At 39.3% G+C, this 19,362-nt stretch overlaps 1 protein-coding gene across 1 annotated transcript in view; it reads left to right on the plus strand.

Annotated features, from left to right (window-relative positions):
• The first annotated feature begins 4,062 nt into the window (after positions 1-4,062).
• FER (tyrosine-protein kinase Fer) overlaps positions 4,063-19,362 on the plus strand; it is a 605,512-nt gene continuing 590,212 nt past the window's right edge. Inside the window, exon 1 of the mRNA XM_070082985.1 lies at positions 4,063-4,195. The gene's annotated coding sequence lies outside the window, so the exon portion shown is untranslated. The remainder of the gene's footprint in view (positions 4,196-19,362) is intronic.

A 19,362-nucleotide genomic window follows, 5' to 3' on the forward strand; every position in this document is an offset into this window, starting at 1 on the left:
TATATTAAATTTAAAAAATGAATACATATACATTGAAGGCGAATTTATCTTATTACCACTCACCAATTAGTCTGGAGATTACTTGGTGTCATACACAAACCCCTGCCTAAAATATGAAGAAAATACCGGCCAGAATTTCAACATATATAGACATGATTTAGCTGGGGTTCCCTGGGTGTCCTGTCCACTCGCCTTCTCAAGTTATGCAGGACTGCAATTCCAACAACTTCTGCTCCTATTTGGGAGGTTTCAACCACAATTTAACCTCCAGAGCGACGAAATTTATCACACTTCACTAGCGTGCCTTTTGCCCAGTTCAAAACAATGGCGTCTCTCCCCAGTGACGCTAACCCACCATCGTTGGTTTATTTTTCTATTTACAAATTAATTTTTATTAACTACAATGTATTTCACTAATTTACATACAAAATACACTGTATTTTCGGAAAATATACAGTATTTCCCACAGAAATAGTTATTTGTTCAAACTGTTATTTAGATGATAAGCAAAATATTATGTATTATGCACTTTTTTATTAAGTGATTTTGAGCAATAGAAACAGTTATATATTAAATACAACATGCTTGTGGAAAATACTGTATATATTTTCCAGAAATACAGTAGTTATATGTAAATAGATGGCCATACTGTATTTAATAAAATTTGTTATAAAAATGGGAAGCCTGCGCCTGCGCAGAAGGGACTCGCCATTGTTGTTTGAATTGGACACAAACTTTAGTGAATATTGAGAAGAATTTTCGTGCTCTAGAGGTAAAATTGAGCTGACACCTCTCAAATAGGAGACGAAATTGTTGGATGTGCATTCCTGCATAACTTGAGATATCAGGCGACTGGACAAGACAGCTCCAGGAACCTCAGATAAGCTATTTAGATTTGTGTTATAATTCTGGCCAGTATTTTCATAAATTTAGACAGTGAGGTTTTCTGAGTATGATACACATTAATCTCCAGTCAAATTGGTGAGTGATATTAAGATATTCTCCTTCTGTTATGTAAATTGTATATATATAATTCTTTATTAATTTAATATACAGTCCACAAGTTTATATATTTACCAGAATTCCTGGTGATGTATCTTTCATTTGTAATTCATAGGTCTAGAGCAACTTCTGGATAAGACAGTGGTAGGTATCGAAGGGGGACATTTTTGCGACTTAGGTGTCCCAAATTCCTACTTGTCTATGTAACTGATAAATAATAATTATCTTTGTTATCATTTACTGTTATGTACATAATGAGTTACATTCAGATAAATGCAATTTTCCACAATGCTAGTGGCTTTCTTTAGTGCATAACAATATTTTATTGAATGTAAACCATGTGCACCATCCCCCCAATGAAAAGCAGGGGTGTCACTAGCACGTTAAGAGACCATACAATAAGTGTCAGGGGCCCGAGACTGTTCAACTGCCTCCCAGCACACATAAGGGGGATTACCAACAGACCCCTGGCAGTCTTCAAGCTGGCACTGGACAAGCACCTAAAGTCAGTTCCTGATCAGCCGGGCTGTGGCTCGTACGTTGGTTTGCGTGCAGCCAGCAGCAACAGCCTGGTTGATCAGGCTCTGATCCACCAGGAGGCCTGGTCACAGACCGGGCCGCGGGGGCGTTGACCCCCGGAACTCTCTCCAGGTAAACTCCAGGTAAACATCTGTATACTGCAGAAATAAATCTAGCATCGTAACCCTCCCTAACCCAACCCGACCTAACGTAGATTAGCCGTAAAAATGTCAGTTAAGCTACATTAAAATAAGTCTTTTTCTAGGTTATATATATATATATATATATATATTTATATATATATATATATATATATATATATATATATATATATATATATATATATATATATATATATATATATATATATATATATATATATTGTAGTAAACAGGTGATATCACAGTATGCAAAACAACCACTGTGAAAACAGTGAATATTCAAGCGCTTTCAGGATTTCTCACATTATTAAGGACATGTAAAATAAGACAGTAGAAAGCTTATAAGGCTGAGACGTCACCTAAGACACTACACCTGTCCCAGTATGATGCGGGTGGGAATGTCAAGAACCTATCACTCACAGCTTATATTCTTCAAGATTTTATTAATTATAAAGGAATCTGATTTATATAACCCTAAATTATTATTCATATTAAAATCAATACTATTTTTTTATGAAACTTGACTCAGTTATATTTCAGTCAACCATAGACCTGCTTGATACAACTTTCTCAGCCTTATGAAAACCAATTAGGTGGATAAAATCTCTCGCATGAATATACAGAGCATCACCCCGACAACTAACTACATGATAACCACCTGGTGGTTCAAAATTACACTCACTCACCCACTGACTATAAACTCAGAAATACTAATCTTAATCTTAAAATAATAAATCCAAACTAGTCATAAGTTTGCCTATGTTACTCAAATATAGACACCTTGTATTGTGCCAAAACAAAAGCATTCACATTGCTAAACTCAAAATTATGATGTAGTCACTTAGCCTTTATTTAATACTATAATCTGTAAGGACTTAATGTTAAGAATTAATCTAAGTGTGGAAAATTGCATTTAGCTGAATGTATCATTATATACATAACAGTAAATGAACAAAGATAATTATTATTTATCAGTTAGACAAGTAAGAATTTGGGACACCTAGGTCGCAAAAAATGTCCCCCTTCGATACCTACCACTGTCATATCCACAAGTTGCTCTGGACCTATTAATCATAAATGAAATATACATTACCAGGAATGCTGGTAAATATATAAATTTGTGGACTATATTAAATTAAAAATATATATATAAATACACATTTATATAACAGAAGGAGAATATATCTTAATCATAACATTCACCAATTTGACTGGAAATCAAGGTGTATCATACTCAGAAAACCTGTCTATACATGAAAATAACAACTGGCCAGAGTTATAACATAACAGACTTATCTGAGGTTCCTGGAGCTGTCTTGTCCAGTCGCCTGATATCTCAAGTTATGCAGGAATGCACATCCAACAATTTCGCCTCCTATTTGAGAGGTGTCAGCCCAATTTTAACCTCTAGAGCACGAAAATTCCTTCCCATTACACTAACGTTGTATCCAATTCAAATTAACAATGGCGACTGACCTCCCCAGCCGCAGGTTTCCCATTTTTGATAAAATACTTCTTTTAAAAATACAATATAGGGCATCTATTTACCTATAAATTACCGTATTTCCGGAAAATATATACAGTATTTTCCACACTAAGTCTGCTCGAAATGCTCCCTCTGTAATTAGTATTTTATAACATGTAAACCACAAAATACCCAAAAACCTGTAAACCCCACATTGTAACCATTATAGAGAATAAACTTGAATAGAATTGAATTGAATGCTATATTTAAGTTGCTGCAATCTTAGTTCAAGGATTTTTCCAAACTTAAGTTAGGCTTCAGCTGCCCGAAATGCTCTGCATAACCATGAGCTTTCAACATGCACTCAAGTATCACTCATTTCTGTATAAACAATATATCATGTTGAAATAAACTTGTGTAAATGGATTTCACAACGCACTTAATAGAGAATTCACATAAAAAACACAATCCGGGAGTAAAGTACATGTTGACGGTAACTTGTTTAACTTAAACGATGCGCAGTAACAAATATCATATATTGACTATATTAATGTAATGCACTGTCAGCAAGTCTCACAACTGCAAAAAGAAAAAAAGATAGTTTATCTTTAAAGTACATTCAGCCATTTTCTACAAGTTATTTGTTAAGAAAACGGGAACTGGGCACTCCCCCAGGGCATATTATATTTAGATACCTGACTGAATCACATACCGTCATCGCATCTATTAGAGACATTTATTATACACATCTTCACTCGCTCATCTTTGTACCGCCTTAGATGTTAAAATATATCCGGTTATTAGAGTTGATTTTCTCATATGTAAACATCTCACCTGTTCTCAGATTTCAGGGCCAGACGGACACCCTCACCTTGGCCGCTGCTGCTGCTGCTGCTGCTGCTGCTGCTGCTGCTGCTGCTGCTGCCATCTACGCTCAGTTGGAATCATGTTGGTGCTAGTGAAAGTGTAGTGCCCTCTTGCTCTCGGGGGATTTTACTGGACGTTCACCAAAGGATTGACTGATAGCCGAGGAGAGTCGCAGAAGGAGGTAAGTGTACGATCATTTTCTCCCTGATAACTGTGAGAAATTCGCCGAGGAATTTGGTAAATCGCCTGCAGGGGCTGGAGATGGGCACGTCGGGTATCAAGGTTATGTTTTGAGCTGGGGAGACCTGAGAGGCTCTGAACACACAGGAGAGTTGTGGTATTTATTGCTGTGTACATACCGTAGGCTGGAAGGAAGAATACACACAGATCCAAGGAAAGATAAATGGTTAGGCTGAGCGAATTACTTAGGTAAACAGACCAGCAGGTATAAACAGGTTCATCCATAAACAAACTCCTAATATATACATACGTATATATATATATATATATATATATATATATATATATATATATATATATATATATATATATATATATATATATATATATATATATATATATATATTCAACAAGTCGTATTTCCACCCCTTCCTTGGATCATATCAAATTATCTCCCAGGTGCTATGTGACACGAGTTTAGCAGAGGTTTCCAACGAGACTAGTCCCAGGGCTAGAGGGTATGTCCCATGGGGAGAGATTAGGGGAGCTAAACTTGATGACATTAGAGAAAAGAATGATTACAGGTTTTATAATAAGGTACAAAATTTTGAGAGGAATTGGCAGGGGCAGATTGAGAGACGGGAAACGAGATTACCAGGACAAAGCTGGAAGTTGAACACACAGATGCGTCACTGATGTTAGGAAGTATTTCTTCAGTCTTACAGTACTAAGGAAGTGGAGTAGTAGAGGCAGGATGCATACATAGCTTTAAAAAGAAAATCTGATAAGGCTCTTAAATCCAAGAGAATGAACCCAGCAGCGGCTAGCGAAGTCAAGGTCAAGAGCTGAGACTAGACCCATCCACCCACATACAGGTAAGTAACATATAGGTGAGACATCAGGCACGCAAAAACTTATATATTTTGAAATACATCTTTGTAGTTGATATGTGCACTTAGTCTCAGGTAAGTTAAATTGTGGGTTGAAGGCTCAGTGAGGAGTAGTATATGAATGACAGTTGGGTGGATGACTCGACGTTCGTGAGCTGCTGATGAGTAGTGTTTGGTGCTCGAAGAAAGTGAGTCTTCATGGTCGCAGCATTCAATTTCGTTAAAAATCTACATTATGTATGGTAGTTTAGAAATACCGTGTTCATTTTCTTTCTCATGAGTGGAACCATAGATTTGTCACCATTAAACTACATCTGCTGCTCTTCAAACTACTTCATTAATATATCCAAATTATCTTGTAGTATCCTGGTCTCGTCCTAAGATTATTTGATGGCCTATTTTTTGTCAACGACAAACATACCTGTTACCATTTATTCTCTCATTTATGTCACTAATGTGGCTTATAATAAACATATTAATAAACATATTAAACATTAAACTAACTTATGTGGCTTATGAACAACTATGGACCCAACGATGACTCCTATGGTATATCAGTACCACAGAAGTTATTTATGGAAGCTCTCTGTTATCTTCAGTTAGCCATACCTCCATCCAGGATAGCATTTCTCCAAAATCGTGTACAGCTACCTTATTAGGTGAAATGTGAATATTAATGGAGATAAGGATAAGCCTTCATGAAGGAGACGGGGTATGAGTCCTCATGAAGGAGACGGGGTATCAGTCTTCATGAGTGAGAGACGGCTTGGATTTGAGTGGGACTTGCACGTAAGTAAATAGATTTATAAAAACCTATTACTTGGGTTGCACTGAAAATGGGTTGGCCAAATATTCTGTTAGTGGGATGGATTGTGAAGGACCTGCCCAGTATGGGCCAACGGGCCTACTGCAATGTTCCTCTTTTCTTATGTTCTTATAAAGAAGACGGGCTATGAGTTCATGAAGGAGACGGGGTACGAGTCTTTATGAATGATATGGAAACATGTATGAGTCTTCATGAATGAGACGAAGGTATGAGTTCATGCATGAGGCGGAGGTGTGAATATCCATGAATGAGACAGAGGTGCGAGTCTTCATGTATGAGACGTATGCATAAATCTTCATGAATGAGAGATACGGAGGTGTTAGTCCTGTGTTGTAGGTAGTGTAAGGTGAGCATGAGGTGCGAGTCACCATGAATGGCAGAGTAGGTGGTGGAGTTGGTCATGAACGAAAGACGAAGGTGTGAGGTTATGCTGTGCTTAGTGTAAAGCAGTTTCAGGCGTGAGTGTTCATGAATGAGAGGCTGGTGTGAGATTTTTGCTGGGAAAAAGCGAGGCTGAGAATATGAATTAATATCGAGGGTGTGGAGGAGCGTATGGACGTGCATGATTGTGGTGGTATGACAGTGAAGCCTAGCCAGTAGTGTGCGAGAAATGTTAAATTTGTTTGATGGATGCAAGTTTACTAGGAAACAAAACATTTGATGTGAATAAATGTATAAAAAATGTATATTTTGGTGAGACTCACTGCGAATGGAATTCAGCATGTTTGTGTGACAATGTTTGAGGCACATATTTAATGTTGGCGTCAGGTACAAGTACGAAAAATCTTATGAATGGGATGTGTCTTCGTGTGTTTGATGTATTGTGCTAGACATTTGTGAAGATGATAACTTTTATATTTCCTTTGAGTGTGTTGATAGCCGTTGTGGTCAGGGAGTATGAAGTGGTGAATTTATTTATGAAGCCTGGGATGCACATTTCGAGCTATGTTTTTAAACCAGAAGTTACTCGATTGAAAAGATTGATAAACCTTCATTAAATAAACTGTCATATACCCTATCAACACTGTCAAAACATCCAGCTAGTTTACTTCTTCTCACCACAAGCATAGTCATCCAAGCCTCACACCTACTCACTCCATTATTCGCCTACCCTCATTCCCACCCTCAGCAAGGGCTAGGAAAAAGATCAGGGTATGTAACAAGTTCACAGCGGTAGTGACTCCTCAGAGAATCAGTAATGGCTGATAAAATTTGAAGCTATCTTGAAAGATATAATTTGATTAAACGAAATTCAACATGCTTTTACCATGAAGAGAAATGGTATAAAATACCGACAAGATGGGGAAAAGAAAAAGACAAAAATGTAGAATAATGCGATCATTTATTGACAACGTTTCGCCAAAAAGTGGGCTTTATCAAGCCACAAACAGATCTACCTGGAATGAGAATGTGTATATATATAGGGACTGTAGTGACGTAGAGTCATGTGAGGAATGTTGAAGTTGACTTCTTGGGTAGTCCGACCTGTCTACCCAAGAAGTAAACTTCAACATTCCTCACCTGATTCTTCACGTCACTTCACGCTCCGTATATATATATATATATATATACGCACATCCTCTCTCGCCAGTTACCTAAAAAAAATGGTTATAAATATGACCATAATTTTTTAAAGGGGTGGACCGGTAAGCCAGCGGAAGGCCTTGGTCAGATGACCAAAAGCTCCAGCTACGGGTCATCATCTGACTAAGACCTGTGTCAGGAAACACTTGTCCTGTTTTCTGACAAACCTTACCAAATCAGACCATCTCGCCAGGTAGATCTGTTTGTGATTTGATAAAGTCCACTGTGTTTGCAAAACGTTCTCAATAAAGGATTAAATTATACTGCATTTGTCTGTTTTTTCCACGGTTTGACCGTGTATCAGTAGGTCTACTGCAGTATTCCTACGTTCTTGTGATGAATGAGACACTTATGCAACACGTGGGTATCTGATGAGGTCAGTGGCTTCATCAGTCTAATACAGAGAACATTCTTCTCTATATTGGACTGACGAAGCCACTGGCTGGCGACTGACGAAGCCACTGACTGGAGATTGACGAAGCCACTGACTGTCGAAACGTTTGCACGGTCAAGATACCCAAGTATTTCACAGGTGTCTCATTCATCAACTCGTCGGTTTTGTAAACCACTTATATACTAATACTTCGTTCTAATGTTATTTCCACATTACGTTCGACCCTTTGAACAAAGATGTGTGTACAGATAAGCGAGACAGCTCTGCTACTGATGGCGATGTTACCTGGAGGCTACCTGGAGGGCATTCCGGGGATCAACACCCCCGCGGCCCGGTCCACGACCAGGCCTCCAGGTGGATCAGGGCCTGATCAACGAGGCTGTTACTGCTGGCCGCACGTAATCCAACGTACGAACCACAGCGCGGCTGATCCGGCACCGTCTTTAGGTATCTGTCCAGCTCCCTCTTGAAGACAACCAGGGGTCTTCCCGTAATGCCCCTTAATGATGGTGGGAGGCTGTTGAACAGTCTTGGGCCCCGGACACTTATTGTGTTTTTTCTTAGTGTACCAGTGACGGGGCGTATGTTGCATCGCCTGCCAAGTCTTTTGCTTTCGTATGGAGTGATTGTTGTGTGCATATTAGGGACTAGTCCCTCCAGAATCTTCCAGGTGTAAATTATGATATACCTCTCTCGCCTGCGCTCTAGTGAGTACAAGTCAAGTGCTTCAAGGCGCTCCCAGTAGTTAAGGTGTTTGATGGAACTTATACGTGCAGTAAACGTTCTCTGTATATTCTCTAGCTCTGCAGTTTCACCTGCCTTGAATGGGGATGTTAATGTACAGCAGTATTCCAGCCTAGAAAGAATAAGTGATTTAAAAAGGATCATCATTGGCTTAGCATCTCTTGTCTTGAATGTTCTCATTATCCATCCTATCAATTTCCTAGCAGATGTGATAGTGGCATTGTTGTGGTCCTTGAAGGTGAGGTCTTCGGACATTACAACACCCAGGTCCTTCACATTACTTTTCCGCTCTATTGTGTGATTGGAGTTTGTAGTATACTCAGTTCTAGTTTTTATTTCCTCCAGTTTTCCATAACGGAGTAGTTGGAATTTGTCTTCATTGAACATATTGTTCTCTGTTGCCCATTGGAAAACTTGGTTTATATCTTGGAGCTTTGCCGTGTCTTCAATGGATGACACTCTCATGCAGATCCTAGTATCGTCTGCAAAAGATGATACAGTGCTGTGGTTTACATCTCTGTCTATGTCTGATATGAGAATAAGGAACAAGATAGGTGCGAGTACTGTGCCTTGTGGGACAGAGCTCTTCACTATGGCAGCATCTGGTTTAACTCTGTTTACCACTACTCATTGTGTGCGATTGGTTAGAAAGTTGAAGACATATGCCTGCTTTGTCGGTTATCCCTTTAGCACGCATTTTGTGTGCTATTACACCATGGTCGCACTTGTCAAAGGCTTTTGCAAAGTCTGTGTATACTACATCCGCATTCTGTTTGTTTTTCAGTGCATCTAGGACCATATCATAGTGGTCAAGCAGTTGCGAAAGGCAGGAGCGACCTGCTCTGAAACGATGTTGCCCTGGGTTGTGCAATTTTTGGGAGTCCAGGTGGTTTGCTATTCTGCTTCTTAGAACTCTTTCAAAGATTTTTATGATGTGGGACGTTAAAGCTATTGGTCTATAGTTCTTAGCTACTGCTTTGCTGCCACCTTTATGGAGTGGGGCTATATCTGTTGTTTTTAGTGACTATGGAATCTCGCCTGTGTCTAAGCTCCCTCTCCATAACGTACTTAGGGCCCCTGAGAGGGGTTTCTTGCAGTTTTTTATGAACACCGAGTTCCACGAGTCTGGGCCTGGGGCTGAGTGCATGGGCATGTCGTCGATGGCTTTCTCAAAGTCTAGTGGAGCTAACGTTATGTCATAAATCTGGCCTACATTGGCAGGGTTTTGAGGCTCATGAATTTTTTTTTTTTGGATCGTCTATCTTTAAACTGGTTAGTGGCTCGCTGAACACTGAGTCATACTGTAATTTCAGTATGTCGCTCATTTCTTTGTTGTCGTCTGTGTAGGATCCGTCTTGTCTGAGTAGAGGCCCTATACTAGAAGTGGTTTTTGACTTGTTTTTGGCATATGAAAAGAAATATTTCGAATTTCTTTCAATTTCATTAATCGCTTTTAGCTCCTCTTGTCTCTCCTGGATCCTGTATGAGTCCTTTAACTTCAGCTCAATATTTTCCACTTCCCTAGTTAGCACTTCCTTCCGTGTATCAGATAATCTGGCATTCTTGAGGAGTTCAGTGATTCTTCGTCTTCTCCTGTAGAGGGAGCGTCTCTCTCCAGTTTACTTCTTCTTTTCTTTTGTCTTATAGGAATATACCTTGAACATACTTCAGCTACCAGGAGGGTGATCTTTTCGAGGCATTGGTTAGGGTCCATGTAATTTAAGATATACTCCCAGCATGTTTCATTTAGGGCATAGTTTACCTGATCCCAGATGATGTTCTTGCTGTTGAAGTTGAATTTGGTAAAGGTACCCTCATAACTATGCATCTTGCCGATCAGGACTCCTGTGCATGCAGGTCTGGACTTCGATCAGATTGTGATCAGAATTTGTTTTTGATATTGTTATATTCCTTCCTTATATTCCATTCCTTATCATTTCCCAGAATTTACCGACCTTGCAGAATGCCGTCCCATCAAGGAAGGTTCCTTGATGCTGTCGAGGGGCTCTTGATCTAGGGAATTGGATCTATGCTCCAGTTCCCTGAATTAAGCCTGAATACCTTCCACATCCCCCCACAAGCGCTGTATAATCCTACGGGTTTAGTACTTCCCCTTGATTATTATTACAATAATAATAATAATAATAATAATAATAATGCAAAATGTCGTCGTCTGTATGCAAGTAGAAATTATTACTGTTACCCAGAATGACCATGTTTTCAGTATTAAAATAATGCGTTGTTGGGTCCATTGTCACAAGCTACCTTGTATGAAAAACCTATGCAGCTTTTTCTTGATACAGGAGCTATAGTTAATATTGTAGGACAAGTGTTTTCCATTGCATGGCTATTCAGGTTTTCAGTCATATGACAAAATCAGCTAATCTGCATTGGTAAGCCATTTTGGGTGGACATGAACTTTATTGATATACTACCACGTCATGATTTATGTTATGATGTAGTAGACACTCTCTCTCCGAACACTGGAAAGGATGCGACAGCCTACAAAAGTCTTGGTAGGAATGAGCAACAAGTCTACGCGTGTCTACCTGGGGCTGGTAGAAAAAAAATAAAACACGTACAGCAAAAGGAAACCCTTTATTAAATACGATGTTTCACCAAGAAGAAGCTTTATCAAATACTAGATTAAAAAAGCCTCTTATAGGTGAAACGTCGTAGTTAATAAAAGGCCTGTCTGTGTTTAATATGTCTTTCATCAAGTGTGGGCTCACCGCCTCACTCAAGCTACCTGAGGCTGCCCCAAGCATCTCCTAATTGTAAATGTTTACAAAGTCAAGTACCCATCTGTCTGTCAACTGATGTGAAGGATGATCTCCCCGTATCTCGCCTACCTTAAATGAAGAGCCCTTCATCAGCATCTAAGCACCGTCCTTGAAGAGCCCTTCATCAGCATCTAAGCACCGTCCTTGAAGAGCCTTTCATCAGCATCTAAGCACCGTCCTTGAAGAGCCTTTCATCAGCATCTAAGCACCGCCCTTGAAGAGCCTTTCATCAGCATCTAAGCACCGCCCTTGAAGAGAATGAATCTGCTGATTCCTACTAGCCTTTCCGCCTCACAGCAGGAATCCATCTATATCACTTTTCTTCAGTTCTTTTCCCCCTCAAGGAAGGTTCCTTGATGTTGGTGAGGGGCTCTTGATTTAGGAAATTGGATCTGTGCTCCAGTTCCCCGAATTAAGCCTGAATGCCTTCCACATCCCCCCCCAGGCGCTGTATAATCCTCCGGGTTTAGCGCTTCCCCTTGATTATAATAATAATAATAATTCAGTTCTTTCCGATTACCACACCTAACAACACAACAAGCAATAATCATTGTAGAAGCCCAGAAAGACGAAAGAAATCTCTCATATTTGGAGGATAAATGTGTGCATGTTTGTCAATGGAGTTTAACGTCCAATATGGAAGAGTCACTGTAGGTAATGATACGTTTACAATGTTTGGGTGACTGTGATTGTATATTTGCATATACACTCACTGTGAATATACACAGTGAGTGTATATGCAACAAGAAAGTGAGGTGCAATAGCAAATGACAAAGGGTGAGATCCGTGGCTTAACAAGGTTTAAAAGTATTATATAAAGCAATTAGTGTTGCAGGATCTTGCTAATACCTCTGAGATGTTGAAGCTTTCTCTATTTTAGGTGATAATATCTGTGACTGATATGAGAGAAGCGTCCAACCTCATACGAAGCTCAGATTGTTTTATAACCAGTTTTGCATCCTTCCATTTCCTGAGATGACTGTGAGTTACAATGGAGTATGTTACTCAGAGAAACAATTTGTTATTGTTTCGAATTCTGCAGAGGACTAAAAAAATTTTGAAGCCGTGGTTTAAGGTTAGCATATTGACGCGATCAGACACTGGTATCATGAAATCTCGTAAATTATTGTGACTTCGTACCACATCGTTTGTGAACGCTCCTACAAGCCTAGACTCGATCACTCTCCTTCTTAAGATTCAAATTATGATTAAACCACAGAGGATGCTTCGTCGGAAAGTGACTATTCGAATCATATCTTCATTTCACAAGCAGAAAGGTGTCTTTGTGAAGACTCGTTTACTGGAATAACAATGGTGTGTCCAACATTCTTGAAATATGTTTTATCTGAAAGTGATTCAGGAATATTGTACATCACAACACATACCAGCTTGTTACTGTGAAAAAAAAGCACCTCATTCGTAGATTTCGTTCACTATCTTTTTTTCCTGTGAGGATATATGGTGGTGATGTTTCTGCAGACCAGTTGGTACTGTTTTTCTATAGGAAACTCCTACAAAGGCCAATCGCTACGAACGGTGGCAGATGATGACATTGCTCATACAGTACGTACAGGTTTTCCTAATGAAATCTCTAGCCTACTTGAGGTTTTAAATAATTCTAATTAATAATTCTAAGATAAAGCTATGGGACTGACTCGGTTTTTCAATCGTATTCCCTTGGACATTATAAAAGACTATTTATACTCTTTTACAGATTGCTGCAGTCTCAGTCGTTAAGGAAGAGCTTGTTAGTACAGTGTTCAGAGATTTATTAACGTACCCAGGAAGGACGGTGCTTAGCATCCAGTCATTGATTACAGGAAACTTAATGATAAAATTATCCCTGATTTCTTTTGTCGGTTCTCGATGATATTCTTCATAACATAGACGAAAATAAAATTCTTTTCATTTCAGATCCGCTTCAAAGATTTTGGTAAATACCTCTTGATGGACAAAGCAAAAAGTTTACTTTTTTTTTTGTCTGTATTAGTCATTATCACTTGAACATGACGACTCATATTCCCCCCGGCTCATGGCAACGATTTTCCGAAGACTTTATATAGTTGATTCATGAGGTCATCTGATTAGCCAATGTATTCACGGTATGTATTTAATACTATTATATAATATTATTGTTATTTACATAAGCTGTTTCTCGTATCGGTTTTGTTGTATAGTGTAAGTGGATCAGTCAGTGCAATGCTAAGTTAGAGAGATGGCTAGCTTAACAAGATAGAAACAGTGAGCAAGGAAGATATATAAACTATGAAAATAGCATGAGAAAAAATGTTACGTTGGTAGGCAGCAGTCATCTAGGGAGGGTACTACAGTCCTGTAAAATGAGTGTGAAATGGAAGCCTGCTAAATTTGTTGCACCCGGGGTAGGATTACTGATCTTTTCTTGTTGTCTTATGAACATGTAAGATGACAGGTAAGTCTTTTTAGATTTCTACTCACATTCTGTATACACTTTTCTATGTACTTCATAGCAGTTCTTAATCATGTATTTCTTGTTCAACCTAAGAGGCTTGGCCTGAGACTGGGTACTGGGAAACATAATCCCCTTGACCACTTCATAGATTAACTGATAACAACACGAGTGGTTCGTAAGTCAAATGTTTGAACCTTTGGCTCACAGCCGAAAGATGCGGATTATCTATATATATATATATATATATATATATATCTATATATATATATATATATATATATATATATATATATATATATATATATTATTATTATCAATAGGCAGGGTGGCCCGAAAAAGAAAAACTTTCACCATCATTCACTCCATCAGCTGTACTTCCCATCTCCAGGACTCAAGTCCGGCCTGTTTCCCTGAATCCCTTCATAAATGTTACTTTGCTCACACTCCAACAGCACTGTCAAGTATTAAAAACCATTTGTCTCCATTCACTCCTATCAAACACGCTCACGCATGCCTGCTGGAAGTCCAAGCCCCTCGCACACAAAACCTCCTTTACCCCCTCCCTCCAACCCTTCCTAGGCCGACCCCTACCCCGCCTTCCTTCCACTACAGACTGATACACTCTTGAAGTCATTCTGTTTCGCTCCATTCTCTCTACATGTCCGAACCACCTCAACAACCCTTCCTCAGCCCTCTGGACAACAGTTTTGGTAATCCCGCACCTCCTCCTAACTTCCAAACTACGAATTCTCTGCATTATATTCACACCACACATTGCCCTCAGACATGACATCTCCACTGCCTCCAGCCTTCTCCTCGCTGCAACATTCATCACCCACGCTTCACACCCATATAAGAGCGTTGGTAAAACTATACTCTCATACATTCCCCTCTTTGCCTCCAAGGACAAAGTTCTTTGTTTCCACAGACTCCTAAGTGCACCACTCACTCTTTTTCCCTCATCAATTCTATGATTCACCTCATCTTTCATAGACCCATCCGCTGACACGTCCACTCCCAAATATCTGAATACGTTCACCTCCTCCATACTCTCTCCCTCCAATCTGATATTCAATCTTTCATCACCTAATCTTTTTGTTATCCTCATAACCTTACTCTTTCCTGTATTCACCTTTAATTTTCTTCTTTTGCACACCCTACCAAATTCATCCACCAATCTCTGCAACTTCTCTTCAGAATCTCCCAAGAGCACAGTGTCATCAGCAAAGAGCAGCTGTGACAACTCCCACTTTGTGTGTGATTCTTTATCTTTTAACTCCACGCCTCTTGCCAAAACCCTCGCATTTACTTCTCTTACAACCCCATCTATAAATATATTAAACAACCACGGTGACATCACACATCCTTGTCTAAGGCCTACTTTTACTGGGAAAAAATTTCCCTCTTTCCTACATACTCTAACTTGAGCCTCACTATCCTCGTAAAAACTCTTCACTGCTTTCAGTAACCTACCTCCTACACCATACACTTGCAACATCTGCCACATTGCCCCCCTATCCACCCTGTCATACGCCTTTTCCAAATCCATAAATGCCACAAAGACCTCTTTAGCCTTATCTAAATACTGTTCACTTATATGTTTCACTGTAAACACCTGGTCCACACACCCCCTACCTTTCCTAAAGCCTCCTTGTTCATCTGCTATCCTATTCTCCGTCTTACTCTTAATTCTTTCAATTATAACTCTACCATACACTTTACCAGGTACACTCAACAGACTTATCCCCCTATAATTTTTGCACTCTCTTTTATCCCCTTTGCCTTTATACAAAGGAACTATGCATGCTCTCTGCCAATCCCTAGGTACCTTACCCTCTTCCATACATTTATTAAATAATTGCACCAACCACTCCAAAACTATATCCCCACCTGCTTTTAACATTTCTATCTTTATCCCATCAATCCCGGCTGCCTTACCCCCTTTCATTTTACCTACTGCCTCACGAACTTCCCCCACACTCACAACTGGCTCTTCCTCACTCCTACAAGATGTTATTCCTCCTTGCCCTATACACGAAATCACAGCTTCCCTATCTTCATCAACATTTAACAATTCCTCAAAATATTCCTTCCATCTTCCCAATACCTCTAACTCTCCATTTAATAACTCTCCTCTCCTATTTTTAACTGACAAATCCATTTGTTCTCTAGGCTTTCTTAACTTGTTAATCTCACTCCAAAACTTTTTCTTATTTTCAACATCTATATATATACATCTATATATATATATATATATATATATATATATATATATATATATATATATATATATATATATATATATATATATATATATATAAAACCTACTTGAAATATAGAGGGTGGTAGGAGAAAATTCTCAAACAGCTTCAGAGAGAACCTTGAGTTTTCCCTGAAGCAAGTTTATTCTTTTCTCTGAGGATGAGGGTCCCCAAGACAGTTCTAGAGGTGGTACCTCCCTATATTATATAATATATAATATATAATATATACATATATATATATATATATATATATATATATATATATATATATATATATATATATATATATTATATAATATAGGCAGACATACCCAGAGGGGATATTTTAAAACTGGTCAGGTGCCCACGCTATTCAGTACCAGACCAACCGAAGCTCGGTCCCATGAAAATTTTAGCCTAAGGCTGCAACATGGGAAGACGCATCAGTGTACCAGTGAAAAGCAGTCAGGATTCATAGGTTCAGTAAGGAGGTAAACAATACCCAGCAGCAGAGAAAAACAGTGCCATACTATAGTATGTAATATTGCTGAGCCAGTAGAGATCATACAACGCCTGGGAATAGGCGGTAATCATGCTTATAATCTACCAATGTGTGTCTGCAACACATGAGGCAATACCCCTAGATTTACAGTAACCAACGGTACTCATAACTCTTGTGAGAGTGCCGACTGCTTGAATACCAGTGAGAGTATCATTATCAGTAGGATACACAAGTTTGTAGTAATCCTCTGATTATTAAATGGGGTGTAAAAACCTAGCTGGGGTAGGCCAACAGATGCTTGCCCACGTAACCTAGTTGGACGAATCTTGTTTGTAGCCAGCTGGCCCAGTGGTTAGCACGTCGATCTGGAGTTTTATGACTCTCTGATCGCGGGTTCTATCCCCACTCGTGGTATGGTTTGTTTGCAATCGCGTCATTACGATCTCGTGAGTCAGGGCCATAATAGTTGGAAGGTCAACATAACAGCCATCATGTAGAGCTCACTGAGGGTTTTTACGTCGTTTACGCTGAAAGACGGAGCATTAAATCTATACCAGTTGTGCAAGATGGCAAGTTAAACAAGATGGCAGAGGGGCAAGGAAATGGATAAGCTTGGAGAATGATCAGTGATGCTTCACGGATGTTTACCTGAAGATTTTTCTGGAGATCATCGTCTAGGTGCCTGGTCCTAGACCAGAGCACCTAGTCCTAGACGATGACACTAATAAACTGAAGGTCGTGACACTTGGGGTTACATGATGGTTATGAGGCACTTGGTGGCATGATGGTTCAGGGACACTGGACGAGGGAACATATAGTTGTGGGATGGGAAACCACAACTGCATAGCGCAGTGCTATAAACTTAAGAATGATTCAGATAATTCAAAGAAAAGATAATCTACAGTAAAAGAGAACTTGAAGTTGATGAACACAAGAGGTGAACAGGATAAGTGAAGTGAAACAGAAAGAAGAGAAATCGAGTGACAAGACCAAGGAGAGAAGGAGGAAACAAATGTTTGCTTGTAGGTTCCAGTCAGACTTCTATAAACAACGTTAAAATGTAAACCGTCACAGGCCAGAGATACTGGACCAAAATATACGAACACATGACGGGATCTTGGAAAAGAAAAAGCATGAATGTATTATAATTCAAATCATACATTCTTAGATAGTCAGAAGACCTTTGTGACGGTGCTGCACCAGATACTGAGCCACAAGGTGGAGGCATAAGCAGAGGTGACTGAAATATTTAAGTGGTTCAAACACTATGTGAAAGAAGGCACATTAACGGTGAGAGGGGCCGCATCAGGCCGGGTGCAAGCAGTAGGCAGAATATTTCAAGAATATTAAGGACCCACACCCTTTCTGGTACATTCGTATATGATAAACCAAAAGGAATAGTCTTCTCTGTGATAATGTTTACTGACAATGGAAAAGCTGATATGGATTTGAAGAGAAGACTACGGCATGAAACTGCAATAAAATTACACACTAATACAGGAGTAGTCCAACAGTTGGCTGCTGGACATTAACCTCAAGTATTAAGTTACGAGGATGAGAGCGTGGAAGAATTACTGACAGCAGAGCAAATATTTTGATCACTAAAATATCATGGACAAATATACGATATAGTGAACACTTATGTATAGTCATTACTGAAATATAGTAACAGCGCGATATAGTGAATAGCACCACAATGTAGTGAATAACACTACAATGTAGTGGGTAACAAAGTGCGAGGGGGCTGCTTGTCCAGTTACCAGAGGGAAGAATCTTTTATTAGTGGTTCCGTGGATCATCGCCCACCGTAACCCGGTCTTAGTCTAAGTAAAAATATCACGCCAGATCACTTTCTAGTGAGGGAGACATTGAATGTTTGACCTTTTAACCGGGTGTTATATGAAATAAAAAGAAGCATTTAACTAAAAATGAATACCGATGTATTATCCACAATAAAGTACAATAATATCTGTGTATATGCTCAAGCAAATAACATATTCTACTTATTTTTTTGGACCTTATGGTAACAAAAGTATACATTGTGTATACACTAAGTTCTTAATTGCAGTTTCGTGTAGGAAATATACAAATCATAGATTTTAGTTTAATAGTTCGTGTCAGATGATACACCAGAGGTCATACACCAGAGGTCATACACCTGAGGTCATACACCAGAGGCCATACACCAGAGGTCATAAACCAGAGGTCATACACCAGAGGTCATACACCAGAGGTCATACACCAGAGGTCATAAACCAGAGGTCATACACCAGAGGTCATACACCAGAGGTCATACACCAGAGGTCATACACCAGAGGTCATACACCTGAGGTCATACACCAGAGGCCATACACCAGAGGTCATAAACCAGAGGTCATACACCAGAGGTCATACACCAGAGGTCATACACCAGAGGTCATACACCAGAGGTCATACACCAGAGGTCATACACCAGAGGTCATATACCAGAGGTCATACGATGACTTCTGAATCCAAATATGCATAGTTTATTAGTTACATGATCATTAATACTCTAAGTTATGATGTTTAACAGAAATGTTCAGTATCCTGTGACCTCAACATGATTGAGCTAAGATTTACAGACATGACGTCTGAGAATAGAATAACCATGAAAACCAAAAGTAAAATTATTTGGCGCTGGTAGGATGATAAATCTTGAAAATATTGATTGCCTTGTCTTGGAACTCTGGCCTAAGCTGGATAATGCAGGTAGCGCAGAAAACACGACTGGGTTCAAAAGCACAATGTCA

Source organism: Cherax quadricarinatus, chromosome 1, assembly GCF_038502225.1.
Source record: "Cherax quadricarinatus isolate ZL_2023a chromosome 1, ASM3850222v1, whole genome shotgun sequence".
Taxonomy (NCBI): Eukaryota; Metazoa; Arthropoda; class Malacostraca; order Decapoda; family Parastacidae; genus Cherax; species Cherax quadricarinatus.